We start from the raw sequence: 15,986 nt of genomic DNA, 5'->3' as shown, positions 1-15,986 counted from the left end.
AGAAGGGGAAAAAAAGCAAAGCAGCATGAGCAGGTTTCAAATGTCACTTCAAGGCACCAGCCCAAATGCATTTCCAAGGGGATAGGCTTTCAACACACAGAGAGCGAGCCAGCTCCGTATGAGCTCCACATGGAAAGCCTGGACAGGACTCCAGACCAGCATAACTGAAAGAGATGCTGATGTTTGTGTGTTTTGTAATCCAAGGGACAAAAGAATTAATAATTGCCCAGGAAGAGTTTTGGAATATCGTTTTTTTGCCCTCATTTTTGTGAAAAATGCAACTATGCCAAGCAAAACTATGCAAGCAGCCCCACCTCCCTTCTTTTCAACCCCTTTCTGAAGCACTAGCTCGTCACTTTTGAGTGAGCTTGGAGTTCAAAAGATTCCTTTTGATCAGAAAATAATAGAGATATTTGGCTCTTTCCATGCAGCCCCACTGGTGTTATTCAGTATCCCTGAATTCTTTCACCAAGCCGCTACCTCCTGCACTTTCAGTCTACCTATCCCCTTCCAATGATGTCTGGAGAAAATGTCACTGTTGATGCCCTTCTGAGTGTTTTACTCTCTAGACATTTCTTTGCTCCTGTGTTCTTGGAGTGTTGATTTCCCAAGGCAGGGGTGCTGTTTTTATGCAGACATCTGGAACACAGATATGCTTTCAGTGTCATGGATGAATCATTGTGACAGAAAGACACTACTGACAACTTCAGGAAAATGCTAGACTGTTGCTATGTGTGTCCAGAGCCAAGTTCTGCTGCATTAGATCTAGCAATAAAAAATAGTTGTGTTTGCTCCATAAATATGTACTCCACACACCTTATGTCAGTCTCAGCCTTTTGGTCTGGAAGATTGTGTCATTTTTAAGGAAGAATTTGTATACTCTAACCTCTGACTTGAAAAGAGGCATCTCCATTAGAAAACAAAAACGCAAGTGCTTCCTTCACAAAATGCTTATTTTGGCAATAGATGAAGAGGTTCAAGCAGAGCCTATCTCAAGGCTGAGATTTGCTCATACTTTTGTCACAGGACTGTTCACATCAACCATTCTTCATGTGGTAAGGACATGCCTGAATTATGATGGATGCAACTCCTGGTTTGTAGTGGTGTAGAGGCCACAGGGCCTTGGGCAAAAATGATTTTAAGACCAAGCTTCTGGCCATCTTTTTGCCAATTCAGCAGCTTGCAATTCATTGCCATCCTCCGACTGAGGGTCTCAGTGAAAGATATGACAGCAAAGTGTGGCTATTTGTTGGATAAGGTATTCTGGCCTTTGAAAGCTGGCCCAGAGGCCATAGGTTGGGTATTTCTCCTTTATTCTTAAAAAAAAAAAAGTCATATATAGAATAAATAAAACAATAAATTAATAAATTGAGGCCCCCAGTTGATTTGTAGGTAGATGCTAAGTTTTTCAAAACAGTGCAGGGGCTTTTGGTGTGTGTCAGTCTCTCCTGTCCTGTTTTGAAAGAAAGTCTCTAATATTTTGGCTATTTTTTTTAGATTCTTCCACAGGTCAATGTTCTGTTTGCTTCTAACATTATATAAAGTCTCAGATACACATTAGGAGCCTGACTCCCGAAGTTCCTGTCATGCCAATTTGAAAATATACTGTTTACCAGCTAATAAATATATTTCAATAATTTTCCTGCTTACTTTTGCCTGTGTAGGAGGGAAATGAAGCTAAAGAGTATATGACCTGTGCTCTTATAGTAGACAACTGAATATTTATGTGTTTATAATGAATACATGTTCAAGGTTCAGCATTGCTATCTGTACCTATTATTACTGTTGTGTTAACATCATTATTATTTTGCACTATGGTAGAGATCCTCCTGAAGATCAAAGTCCTTTTGTGTTGGAGTCTGCATGAAGAAAATGAGAGGCCCTGCTCCCATGCTAATCAGCTCTGCTCATGCTTCAGCTGCACAAGTATTTTACTTATGAAGTAGCCTCTGAATGTACAGTGTTGGACATCAGGGGTGGCAAATACACATCAGCTGAATGAGCTCCATCATAATGTTCACCCAGTTCTTCAGAGAATATGACTATGGCTACTTCTTTACAGATGCATATCTACATCTGGTTTTGTATAATTTGGCTTGTTTACCTGCTCTACTGGTTGCTCTGTTGATTACTCTTTAATGGCTTGTACATTTTGTCTAATGTTTTCTTGCAGAACACCGAGATCTTGTCTCTGTAAAGTCTAAGTATCATGTGACTTGATTTTTTGGAGAGACTTCTCTGGTATTCAGGACAAGGGATGTGATTGTTACTGAAAGTTTAGAGCTATATGGATATGGAGAGTTTTCATCCTGCATGGTGTGTTGCCATGAGCTGGGGCTTCACCGTTCTTCTTGAGAACCTGCTCTCCTATGGTGCTGACAGTTCTGGTGCATAACTACAATAAACATAACTTTTCTTGCAGAGAAGCAGTTCATGATTCTATTTAACATAGGCCCTCTAGATAATTTCTCTTTTATTATTATTATTTGAAAACGAATGTATTCCCTTCACAGTAAGATGACATCCATCATGCAGTCAAATGACCACTGCTTACTGTCCAGGTGATTTAGCTAAAGCTGTGGCATACATTGTAGCACTGCTAACTCAGGACAGAAACGTATTTATGATGGAGTTGTCAAAAATAACTGCTGCGTTGCATTGTCCATGAGTTTTATTGCTTCTTATTTTTCTTGATCTGTACTGTAATCTATTATAAAGAATGGGAAAATTACAATGCATTGGTTAAACCCCCCATATATTTATAACACAAACAAGGTCGTGCATTGTGGCTAGATAACATTCTCTGTCAGACCAGTGAAAGTGATGTGAGTAACACATGAGATTTTTGCTCACCTTCAACAACATGGACAAAACTGTTGCAGTATCTTAAGTGAAGCTTCGTTCTCAATGTTCTGTTGACTCCAGAGCCTACAGTGGGTGAGCTGTGTTCATGGCAGCCACAGTTAGATGAGACAGCTGTTTTTCCAGCTGCAATGTTGCAATCTTTATTTAGATGCCAAAGCAGAAAAAGTTGTTTTTTTAAAACAACAATGGTAGCAAAAACGATCCTTCTAGCAAATGTATGGTATTATTCCTCAATTCGTTTTTAAGACATTATGTTTCTCTTCCTACTTAGCAGTATACAGAAGGAAACAATAAAACTTGCATCACAGATCTGAAGAGTAGTTTTTGGGCTGTGCGCTCATGCTGTTCTAGAGGAAAATAGGGAGCGGGAGGCTAAGCCAAAAACATGTGTGGAGACTGGCACCATGAAAATGCTCCAAATTCCTGGTCCCCTTCCCTCTGCTTTTTGTATGCCTGTTCTAGGCAATGTGACAATGTGTTTGCTTACTGGTTATATCACCACTGGAGACAGAATGTCCTCTGGGGCTCCTGCAATAGGAGGATGATTTGTTGGTTTAGCAATCATTAACTCATCCCTATTTTTTTTTTTACACAAATTAAAGTCAGTGGTGGAGTAGGCTCATGCTGCTCCATGGCAGATCCTTGGCAGCTCCTTATGCTCTCTGGTTAGGTCCCCTATGCCAACCAACACATGGACTTCAGCTGTTATTTAGAGTGCTTCAGCTGGCTTGTAGTCAGACATATCTTCTCTGAGATGTACTGGCAGGTAACTGAAAGACCTCTCAGAAAACATCAAGGTTTTTCATTAAAACCACTAATGCATGTATTAGCTAAGTGATTTACAACTGGAAGCAAGCAGCTGGACACGATGTATGCATGTATCTAATAATCTAATAAAACAAGAATTTTAGGTTACTGAGCGGTTAGAACTAGGGTATTTAGGTACCTGCAAATAGTTTCAGTTTAGGCTGAGATCAGTAGTCTCCACTGATTTCTGAGGCATTGATGGGAAGGTATCTGTAACATTCAAAAGGCTGCTGACAACATCAATCAAAACCTATTATGTGACATGTTATTTGCTTGGAGATCTGCTGTATTAAGATGCCATGTGGTTGGAATCAGATAATTTTAATTGTTATCATATGTAATTGTCAGCCACATAATCGTCTCTGACCGATCTTTAACAGTGTTTGTTTTTCAGACTTCTTTCCTGAGGCCTGAGCTCTTTGTGGATTATTTCAGTGGTCTTTTTAATATCAAAAGAAAAACTAAAGTTTTCAGAGACCGGACATTACAGTGATCCTACATCTAAACAATAGAGTGTCTGATGTTAAACCAACATTGTAATCTGACTTTCCCAAAAATTTCAGAGCTCATTATAAAATGCTATTTAGCTGTAAAAGCAGCAATGGAACCTTTTGTTCTAACCATGCAAAAGCAAACAGACAGATTCTGCTTTTAGTCACATTGTTTTGAGTGGATTTACTCTCTGATTTTGCTAATGCAACTGGCTCAGCAAGTTTCTGGAAGATATAATACGCTACAAAATGGAAGAGTGGGGAGAATGCTAACATTTATTAATTATTGTTATTTGATAGAAGCAGAAAATACCTGAATATATACTGTGGTTCTAATAATTTAAAAATAACACTGAGGTACACATGTAGTTCAAAGCATATGTGGTGGCAGTATTTTCGTAATTAATCTGTTAATCTTTGCTGAACTAAGATGAGTTCAGTTTCTTCACTGTATTTTACCTCAAGTTGGTATCTAACAATTACGGGCTGTGGTGTCGCAAGGAAAGTTGTACTGTAGACTTTACTATACTTCGTAAGTGTTTGATAAACTTTGTCTTTCGTAATATCCCTTAAGGTAGAATTAAACAATGATAATCTACCTCCTTAGAATATGGTTCTTAATAAACAATTGTCTTAACAAGACATACCACAGGCAGATGAGGAAATGTTGCCTCTGGTCAATTTGCATACATTTGTACTCATAGAATGGGTTTGTATTAAATCTGGGTGAGACGGAGTTAATTTCACCTCATGGTGCTGTGCTCTGTATTGGTATCTAGAAAGGTGTTGATAACACATCTGTGTTTTGGCTACTGCTGAGCAGAGCTCCCGCAGCATCCAGGTTGTCTCTCCAACATTCCCTTCACCAGTAGGCTGAGGGTGGGCAAGGTCTTGAGAGGGGACATAGCCAGGACAGCTGACCCAAACTGACCAGAGGGATATTCCATACCTTATGAGGTCTGCTCAGCAATAAAAGCTAAGAGAAAGCAGGAGGAGCAAGGGTATTCATTAGTATGATGCTATGTGTGCTGAAACCCTCCTTCCCAGGGAGGTGGCTGGACATCGCCTGCTGATGGGAAGTGAGGAATAAATACTTTGTTTTCCTTTGCTTCCACGTGCGGCCTTTGCTTTTGCTTTAATAAGCTGCTTTTATCTTGACCCCCAAGGTTGTTCCATCTTATTTTCTTCCCCACCCCTGTCCTGATGAGGCTTGGTGGGCACCTGGCATCCCACCAAGGTCAACCCACCACAATGATCAACTTGTCTCCTCATATGTCTTTCTGTCTCCAGTTATTCTTATGTTAAACAAACCCCTCTGGTTTTGGTTAAAGCCTGTATTCCTCTTGGCCTTAAGAGATCATAAAATGTATTTGGTTATCTCTGTGAAGATTTTTTCCAACAGATAAGCATCTTTGTTGTTAAAAAGGCACCTTGCTTTCAGTCTCTCTGGCTTAAGTTTCCAGTGCGTGGTTCTCCTGCTAGATGGAAGAGTCCTTTCGTACTTGGTGTTTCCCCACTGTGAATTACTTATGTGTACAACTCACCTCTTTCCATCTGCTTTCTGATAAAAGGAACAGGTGGAATGCTTTAATTCTTTAATTTTTAGTGGGTGTTTTGTTTTTTTGTTTGTTTGTTTGTTTGTTACTGCAAGGAATTATCTGAATAACTTTGTGGTTCTTTCCTGTACCATTCCCGATTTCTTTTTGCATGCCCAGTCTTCATCATTGTATACCATCCTGCTGAACTGATGTCATTCACAGATAGTATTTAAGGATATGTATCATGACCACTGGTGAAATTGCTGAAGAATATTAAGCCTTGTACGGTACTCAAGGGAACATTGGGAACATTCATTCAGTCGCAAATCCCAGCTGATGCCTAGTTTTTTGAGATCTGTCAGCCAGTGTTTAATCCATTTGATATGTGTTTTATTGCTATTACAAAATTCTAACATCATAATAGTATGTCAATTTCTGTGGATATTAATTCAACCCTTCCTTTCTCCTTGTTCTTTCTGTACTACTGCAGTAACTGAGTGCCTTCCACACAGAATAAATACCATTAAAGAAGCTCCATTGAAGAGACTTCTTAGTATACATGGCATTTTCCCTACATCTGGATTTAACAACAAATAGTTTATTTGACTATTGTGCATATATTGTTACTGGTTGAATACCTACTTGACTAAGCTGATGTCAATAGAGGATCTGATGGTGTAAATGCTTAACTGCACATATTAATTGTGAGTTACCTTCCAGTCTTCACTTTGATTTGAACAAAATATTATAGTACATAGTCGGAAAGTACAAAAAGAAAAGCCATTAATGGCGCACACAAACAAAGACAGTATCACATTTGAAATTGTGGCTCTGGATTTCAAAGTGTGATGAGTTTAGTGTCACATGCTAAAAGTTGATCCACTGTAAGTGCTAAAACCAGTATGTGTACTATTGAAATCAGGAACTTATGTTGTTGGTATTCTTCAAGTTACATAATTGAATGAGACGTGCGTAACCAATTTAACTATAATGCAATGACAGGGAAATTAGCTTGTACAAGCTTTGACTATTCAGTATGTTTAATGTACCTAGAGCCCCAAAATGCATGCATTTATTACCAAACCCTGTGGATAAACAGAAGTAAATCGGCCCTGAGAATACCTGCTGATAACAGTATTCTGTAGTTGGCATTCAAATAAGTTGTTTGCAGTGCAACTACTGTAGAGTATTTGTACCTAGAATCTGAAAGACATTAAATACAAGACTAAGCAATGTGGGAAATCTTGATTCTGTAGCTAGTATATATCAATACTAACAGCATATGTAACATAAATATGCCTAAATGCAGTGTAACTAATATGTAATGAGGATAAGACTATTAGGTAAGTACAAAAGAAGCTGAGAGTAGTTAGAGGTTCGCAAGGCAATGTATCACATGTATCTCCATGACCTCATGGAAGTTATGACAGGTTTTCTGACCTCCAGGTTTGCAGAGAAGGTGAGGAATCATAATATTTCTGAGTGCAGGACTTCATCTGAATCAGATGTGATTTGCTGGGCAAGGAGAGGGAGATTGTTTTGGTTTGGGTTTTTTTTACGTGTGTGTCTCTGGCAGCTCCTTTTTAGTTACTCATTTGAAGAAGAAGTGATTTCATAAAAAAAAAAAAAAATATATATATATATATAAAATAAGGTAAATTAAGACAAAGTCCGGGAAAAATAGTGGTTTAGCGATGAAGAAAATTCAGTTGTGACCAAAATCTTAATTTTGTCCAATAATGAATTATTTTTTGACTGCAGTAACCTCCAAGGTGGACATCAGGCAGATCAAAAACTCCTGAACTATTGATACTCTTCAGCTTTGAAAATAAGTAGCGATATTGTTACAATAACTTGGGATATTGACTGCAAATCAGATAACGGCTCTTGATAATTTTCCTGCAGATCCCTAGTGCGAAAGGGGATTTATAATGCAGAAACACCTCCAACTCCCTCAAACAGTAATTAAAAAGTCCAGTAAAACAAGCAAGCAGTTGGCTTAATTCAGCATTCATGTACATGTGAATTTCCCGTTTGTAATCAATGAGAAACTTCTGTGTACACCCCAGGGCAAAATCTGGCTCATCATATGTAACACTTTAACATTAATTTAGGATGATTAATGATCAAGTCAGTAGCTGTGTAATATTTGTGAATTCTATTCTACCACTGCTTAACTTTATATTATTTTTAAATTTACAGCTGCCATGGAAAATGACCAGAAATCTACAATCTGAGAAAACCCATCCATCATCTTCAGGCACTCTTCCAATCTGTTAACTTTAGCTGCTACTAATAAGTGTCTCAGTCCAGGAAAAGCAATTATTACGATGTTTCACAGAATAGCTTCCAGATAGCATATGATGTAAACTGCTCTTGAGCAACATTTCGTCTAAGGAAGCGGCCTTTTTTCTTCAGTAAGCAACTTTACTAATGCAAGTGTGATAAAAACAGAGGTAGAGAGGAAGATCTGTTGGAAATGGGGATTGACCATGGCAACTATGCCCATTGACGCCTTCCAAAGAGTGGGATCACTATGCTTTGTAAAGCCCTTGTTACAGGTTTGATCAGTGTTCAGACTCTTTCGGTAAGGATCAGAGACATTACATGTAATGGAAATGTAGTCACTAATGTGCCAGATCACATAGGACCAAATCAGGCATCCTGTTTTCAGTGCAGGTTCACATCCAAAAAGCAACATTTTGTCTGCTATCCAACACACAAAATTAGCAATGCAAAGCAAGCCCAAACTCAGTGCATTAGCATCTCTCTTCTGTTTCTTGCTGTTTTGAGGCCCTTAGTAAAAGTGCAGCATTGTTGCAGGCTGCTGCCTGCCGTCGGTACCTGATCCCTGCACTCACACGTGGCAGTCACTTGTATTATGTTCAGTGCTCCATCTCCAGGGCATGGGGACACCATGCAGTGGCAGAGGGAGCTGCCACTGGTCAGTGTCGCTGGGAAGGTGTCAAGTGGCCTGGAGAGATGGAGGCCTTCCCGAGGTAGTAACAAAGCGCTGTTAGGTGACTTGATGGATATTCTGCAGATGTAGACAGGCCAGTGGAGGAGCACAGCTGAGGTCCAAAAACAGAGGGCTTTCTCTTAAGAAAGGGAAACCAAAGGAGGAGGGAATCAAAGGACCAGTGTATGGTGTATTTAGGACCATCTCCACATAGCCTGATTTCTATAATGTGGGACCTCTAGCGAGGGATTGAGGGGGAAATCTTGGCAACTCCTTTATGACAACAAACACACATTGGCAAAGCTCTACTTTAGGACCTTAGAACCAGCACACTTAGGATCAGTCAGATAATCATATGGTGGCTTCTCACCAGGCCTCTCTGATTAGTTCTGGAGGCTGGTTAATATGATACTTCTTTACTGACCGTTCCTTGCTACTAGTTCCTGGCTGTTCTTCACATGTCTTTGTAGGCAGATGTTAGGTCATGAGTAACTTCGGAATCAATTCAGTCTGCCTCTGCTAGACTCCTTGATCATGATGGGTGTTGTTAGCAGTTGACATTCAGCATGCTTCCGGACACCCATCTGCCTCATCAGACTGTATGACTTGTCTTTTCAATTCCACTTTTATAGCATATTATAGATCGCCTTGGCACGTTTGGATTTCTGATTGCAGACTTGCTTTCTGAACCTTGAAGAATTTGACACTAAAAGGAAAGCATGGTCTAGATTCCTTCTGAAAATTTCAGATTGATGTGCTAGATCTTTCTGCATAAAATGTAGTCCAAACCTAGATACTCATTTACTTCTCAAGCAAAATTTTGGTCTTGAATACCATTGTTAATTTGTTTGCTAGGAGAAATGAGGTCGATGGGACCATGGTACACTTGCAAACTTTGTCTAGCAATTGGTTCTTTTCACAATTAAATTAAGGAGATACATATAGTGGAAGTTTAGAAACCATAATTTTCCTGGCTTAAAAGAAGATGTGCAGTATATAAAGATATTTGCTTTAAATTATCAAAACTGTTTTGGCCAGCAGATGTGCACACACACACACATTCTTAAAATGTGTGTAGGCATTCATCCTAATATATGTGCATTCCTTTTATATATTATTTGGATATAATTTGTACATCATTTTTCCTTATAAATATGTAAAATTTCTTCTTATATATACATATACACATGTTCCTTTTTAATATATTCTCTTGTCTTTAATTGTTGAAGGCTGATGGATGCCAGCAAGCAATCTAGTTTTGATACCTCATAAGAGGGTGAGATACATTGCTGAAAGGTCAACAGCTGGTGTTTGGGAGTTCTTGGTCCCCTGGACACCCTGAAAATGAATAAGTGCCTGGAAAGGCTAATCTTGCCATAAGGCTTGTGAGCTGATCAGAGTTTGGCTATATGAAGCCAAACTTGCAATGACTTCATGCAAGTCACAGGCAGTTTAAAATATTCACCAACTTAGTTGTGTGTTGTTTGTTCTCCTGGGCAGTATTTCTACTGCAGTGAGATGGAAGGTGTTAAAATTAGTTATTTTCCCTGGTACAGGGGGAATGAGAGTTCTGCCTTACCAATACATGGGGTATTTTTGCTTAATGTGAACAGTTTTGGGGCATTAGTGATGAAATGTATTAAAATATGATGATGAAATTGTGAGCAGGAAACATTTAATGGTACCTGTTTGATTCTTGATCACATTATGCTATCTGTAATGATGAAAAAGATGAAAATAAAAATGGCAGTTGTTATTTGGCAGATGCTCTATAGCACTAAGAGGTCAACAGACCATTTCAAGGCTAGAAATTATTATAGGCCTAGTGAAGTGAAAAGGTGCTACTTCTTACTGTCTGTAACAGTAGAACATTATTTTAATTAAATATGTAAATTAAGATGTGTATGAGCAACAAATATCAAGTTTGTAGTAATGCTTTCCCATTACTTTGAAAACAGAAACCATCACTGCTTTCCTTAGAGACATTAATTTGCAGTGAGAGCAACCCTGGTGTTTCTGGTATTACTCTGTTATGTGATTTCACAGCAATGTGCTCAGCCTGTAAAGTTCATATCACTGAAGATTTTTTTTTATCCAGATATTAATTTTCTTCTATAAGACAATCTTGTTGCCTAAATCTTTTCAGACCTATCACTCAGTTTATGTGCACAACAGTCTTTGATAGTTTTGCATCTTTTCCTAAAGATAAAAATCAGAGGGGAAAAAAAGTATTATTGCATTTAAGGATTTGAAAATTACTCTGGTCTAGATGCCACTAAAGCACAAGTGTAACAGTACATATTTAAAAAAAAAAAATCTGTGTAGGATACAACATTTCAGACACACCACATTGTATTCAAATTCATATGAGCCTTTTGTCCAAGTCACTTTTCCCTCTGATAAGTATGGGAAACTGGGTGGCACTTTTTCTGTTTTGTACTTTGCAACTTATTGAGGTCCTCAAGTTAATATTTCCCTACATTCTTCTTTTGTACTCGCTGGGTTTGTCAGAAGAGATGTGTGAATGAAAATAGATCCGAATTCTGCATTGCTTTTGGGACTTGGTTCAAAGAGGACTGGCAGCCGTGGAAGGATCTCACCAAAGGCTTCCATGACTTCTAGTCATGTCATTAATGACGACCTTTCAAACATTTTGGTCTTCTATCTTCCATATGAAGAGAAATAATGATCCCGCCTTTGAAGAAGGTTTTGAAATTGCTAGGGATGTAGATATTAATCACTGTTATACCTTCTTACAAGCAGTGAGAAATGAAATACCATTTAACAGAAAGACTGGGTTTTATTGTATTTACAACAATGAAACTGGAATATAACCTTTTTGTTTAAAAATCAAGCCACAGATTAAGTTTTGATTGCAGTATTTTGTACTGAAAATGAGAATAATGGAAGCAATTAAGTATTCATAGTCCTGCTCTCACACAAACACCTTCCATGGTGAGCCTGTTTATGCAACTGAGTGTGCCATACAATTGTTTTTATTACCTGTATAAAATACTTTTTTTTTTTTAAACTATTTCACTGTGTATTGTTGAGCTTGTTTGCATTCTAAAGGGCTTTGCCTCATTAAAGCAATTACAGTAAACCTGCTGTAGTTTATTGCTATTTTCCCCTCTTGTCCCCCTGAGCACTAGAGATATCTGTAAAGAGCTCCTGCCCAGCCGGGATGTTCTACATCTCCCAAGGCTAGCGGTGGGAAGCTTCATCCTGAGGACAACAAAAACCTGCGGAGACTTTCTTTAGCTGGAGCATCAAATAGCAGTGAGGCTGAAGCGAGCGGGGGAAGCGGGGCTGAACTCTGCGGGCTCCAGCAGCCCTGCCCTCTCTCTCCTGGATGGACGCAAGCACGAGAAGAGCGGGAACTTCCACAGACAAGCTTTGCCATGTGAGGGGAAGAAATAAAGGCAAACAGGCCTGTTATGTGGCAAGATTTTGATTGATTCTCATATGTGGTTTTTAGTTTTTAAGGGGGTAGGGCCATTCTTCAACTTTGCCCATTATAGTCCCCACCTTCTGCCCACATCTGGGGTTCATTTAATCAGATGGAAAGGACCTCCAGTTTCTCCCCCTAATGCCTCAGGTATACCTGCTCAGCTGATGAGATGTAACGTATGTGTAATATCTGCCAAGGATTTTAGCAGTTTGCTTCCTACCTCCGGTGGGGGATGAAGAGAGAGAACTTCTCTCTAGGGTTGCAGCTGGGTGAGCATGGCTAGACAAAGGCAATGCCTATGCTGCAGAAAGGCTGATGAAGTAATCTCCAATATTTTTCCTTGAATCATCTTAAAGAAAACTTAGAAAAATGAAGTCTTGCAGGTGGAAGAACCTACTGAAGACCTACAGGTAAAGGTGACAGGGAACACAAATGGCTGAGAGCTTTCTGAAATAATATCCTCAAATCATAAAATGCTGATTTATCAAAGCTGTAACTTTCGATGGGGATATGTTCACTAGTTCAATGAGTTTTTGGTAGAAATAAGGCACCTTGGTTTGATGTGTCAGGGCAGCCAGAAGTCTCTGGGTAGGATATTCAGATCCAAAAGAACCAATCACATGTAGGCCTATAGTTTCTTTAAGTTGACCCAGGGACATGAAAGTCAGCACCCCACAGCCTAGGTGGGTTCTTGGCTGCTGACTGCTTCAAAATGGGAATTTCTCCTGTTAGAGATGCTCCAGTTCTCATAGATGCTGAGACAATCGTTAGGCGAGAGAGTAAAAGAGCCTGAGCTGGTAGTCCAGGAGTTAAATCACCATGCTGGGAGGAGCAGACAGAAGTCCAGGTCTCTTCCCAGACTGACATGTCATTACTTGTACAAAGCGAAACAGCTTCAGGCAGGGAAATGACAAAAGCACCCCACCCTCCTCCAACACACTGAGCTGATACTGCACTGCAGCAGACTTCTTATTTCTGTAGCGAAATGGTTTTTACTCAGTTCTCCAGCATCTCTGGTGAGAGTCTTAATCCCTGGCTGTTGACTGCTCTGAGCAGGCCCTATTTGAAATGCCTTGGTAGCATCCTGAAGTAGAACAGCAGCAGGGACCTTTTTGAAACCGTGAGATCTTTCACTTGCAGGGAAACCATTTTTCCTACCCAGCTCTAATAAGGAACAAGTCTTTGAAAAATAAAAAAAGATTTTAAGGCCAGGAAAGTATATAACAGTATAGCACTCAATAAAGGGGCCCTTTGTCTTCAGGAGTATGCTGAAGTAACTAATATGAGTCTCTTTATATCTATAGAAATACTAAGCAGAGCCATGGGGAGTAGAATTAGTCAGGGAGAAAGCTCCTCAGTCTGCTTGGGGGCAGCCCCAGGTGAGGAAAGCCATGATTATTACTGCTGTCAAAGAGTATACAGTACCATACCCGCAGAGGTTTCTTCCTTCAAATCGCAAACCTAGAGAGCTGGAGATGCTAGGGCTTATTCCTTATCATACCATAGCCTTTGCAATCCTTCACTTCTGCACAGAAGAGTTTTAAGGGCTCAGTTGCCTGGCACCACCCCCCAGCTCTTCTGGCCACCAAAGTGCTGTGACAAAACACACGAGGGACAGGGCCACATAGAAACCTGATGGGCCTCACTGGAAAGCCATTAGAGAAACTTCTGTACACTAATATAGGAAACGGAAAGTAATGCTTTCCTATTTCATGTAAACTCTCATTCAGCTGGAATTATAGCATATTAAATTATCTAGTATCGCTGTGAACAGCTAATGCTGTTTGCAAACCAGACAGATATTCCAGTGGTGACTGCAAAGGGTTACTCCAGAAATCAATAATCTCTCTCCTTTCCTGGTGAGCTGTTGCTCATGCTGTTGGCTGTAATCCCTGGGAGCTGCTGAACACCTACCTTTCAGCATTTGACTCCAAATCTCTATTCTTTAAATAAACTCGAACTGTAAACCCACAAAGGATTCTTTTCTTTATGATCATATAACTTCTTGAGAAAAGAATTCCCTCCAAAAGCCCACACCAGTTCTGAGTTTGCCTTAACATTTTTATGGCAGATAAGATTGTTCAAAACATCTGCATTGTTATTGGAGCTGCTATGATTTACATGTCAGTAACTGCAAGTCTGTCCACAGCTCTAAAAGTGCTCACATCAGCATCACCTCTCCTTATCTCTTCACTATCACACTGCTCCACTATATCTAACTCTAAAGAAGTGGTTTGTATTTATTTGTGGGTTGTCTCAATGATTTTGGAAGCTGCCAGTGACTTTCCTAATTTAATAATGCTGCTACTACAGCATTAATCATTCATCATATCCTGAAAGCAAAAGTGGAATGATTTAAGAACAAAAGGATTTAAAGAAAAATAAACACATGACCCACTGCGGCTGCTTTGGGGAAAGTAGCAATATATGCATGGCAGAGGCAGTAATGAATAGCATCTGCTTTATCTGTGGAAGAGCAAACAGTTGTAGACATTGATCATTTCTCAAAAAGAGTGGTGTTGACCAAAAACATGGGGGAAAGCCATCCAGAAGCTATTTTGTGCAAATGAAGTGCAGATTTGTGTATATGAGTCGATACCCCATTTGCTGTTTCCTTTCATTAAAACCACAACATTAGCACTGGAAAATGATTATAATGGTTACAGTCAAAGCCACTGTAATGCTCAATTCACAGAGAACTCTGTGAGGGAAAGGGAGGAAAAAAAAATCCTTTAGATCTCAAAAAGTGTTCTTTCACGTAATGAAGCTCTAGTGGAATAGGCTCAGGTATCTTATCTTTTCATGCTCTCACTAGCCTATTGTGTAAGTCATTCATTGCATCCTCAGGGCCACGCAATGGCACAGTGTGATTTCTCAAAGCACCCTATTACCACCTCGATTTCCTTGCTGTGTTGAGGCCAAATCCTACTCCTTGCAAGAGGTAGCTCTAGCGCATGGAAATAATTCATGGTATCTCTTGGCTGGCTTTATCTTGAGGATTATTTTAGCCCCCTGGCTCCCAGAGGCAGAGATCTGCAAGCCCTCAGCAGCCACAACGTGCCTGGAGCCTGGCCAGTGCTTCATGCTGACCTTGTCCTGTGACCCTAGGCATGCACAAGCAGATGAGCGTCCAGGAACTGTGCAAACTAATACTAGGGGGAATGGCTTTGCTTTACATCCTGACATGTCTCCAGGTGTGAAGAAGGGTTTCTGTTCAGGCATAAGTATCTGAAATTGCTATTGCTATATCCAGTAGTTGGTAGGGGATTGCTTCAGTGAGATGCTCGCAGGAGGAGGGTTGCAGGTTTATGCCTTATGACAGTGATGTTGAGACTTGGTTGCTTACTTTTCCTGTTATCAGGCAACTCCTCCCAAGACTACACAAGTCTTCTGTGTTTGGCCTGAGCATTCCTCTCAGCAAAACTAGGAGCAAAACCTGCACTGGCCTCAGTGGCAAGGCATGGGAGCCCAGGTTTCACTGTGCCTACAGCTGTCCAGTGAAATCCTCCTCAAATTGCCCTTCCAAGTCATCCCTTTCCATGGAGGTACTCAGGACCAGATCTCACTTGTCCCTTAAAACCAAGCAAATCTCCTGCCCAAGCTTGTGAAGTCCTCGTTGTCCTGAGTATCTGCTCACTGGTGAGGGACATTTCAGCCATATAGACTTTGCAGATACTTTCAAAGCAGTGATATAAAAAGTCTGTTAACCAGCTTGTTACTCAGGTTGTCCACCTTTTCCCTCTTAAGATGGCTGTAAAGGGAAAAGGGCAAGTGAGATTTCTTGGCAACACTTCCAGAGCCAAATTAAGTTGGGTGAATGGCTGGCCCCGAGAGCTGCCTTCCCTCTTGCCTCCTGTGAAGCTGCAGCCCCACGC

General features: G+C 40.1%; 1 long non-coding RNA gene across 1 annotated transcript in view; it reads left to right on the top strand.

Annotated features, from left to right (window-relative positions):
• The window catches only part of LOC135578440 (uncharacterized), a 42,734-nt gene extending 30,971 nt beyond the window's left edge, over positions 1 to 11,763 (top strand). The window contains exon 3 of the long non-coding RNA XR_010470025.1: positions 7,904 to 11,763. This is a non-coding gene — a long non-coding RNA (uncharacterized LOC135578440). The remainder of the gene's footprint in view (positions 1 to 7,903) is intronic.
• Positions 11,764 to 15,986: the final 4,223 nt, after the last annotated feature.

The sequence above is a fragment of the Columba livia genome, chromosome 2 (genome assembly GCF_036013475.1).
Source record: "Columba livia isolate bColLiv1 breed racing homer chromosome 2, bColLiv1.pat.W.v2, whole genome shotgun sequence".
NCBI lineage: Eukaryota > Metazoa > Chordata > Aves > Columbiformes > Columbidae > Columba > Columba livia.
Note: the sequence above shows the minus strand (reverse complement) of the source record. Positions and strands in the feature narration are given on the sequence as shown.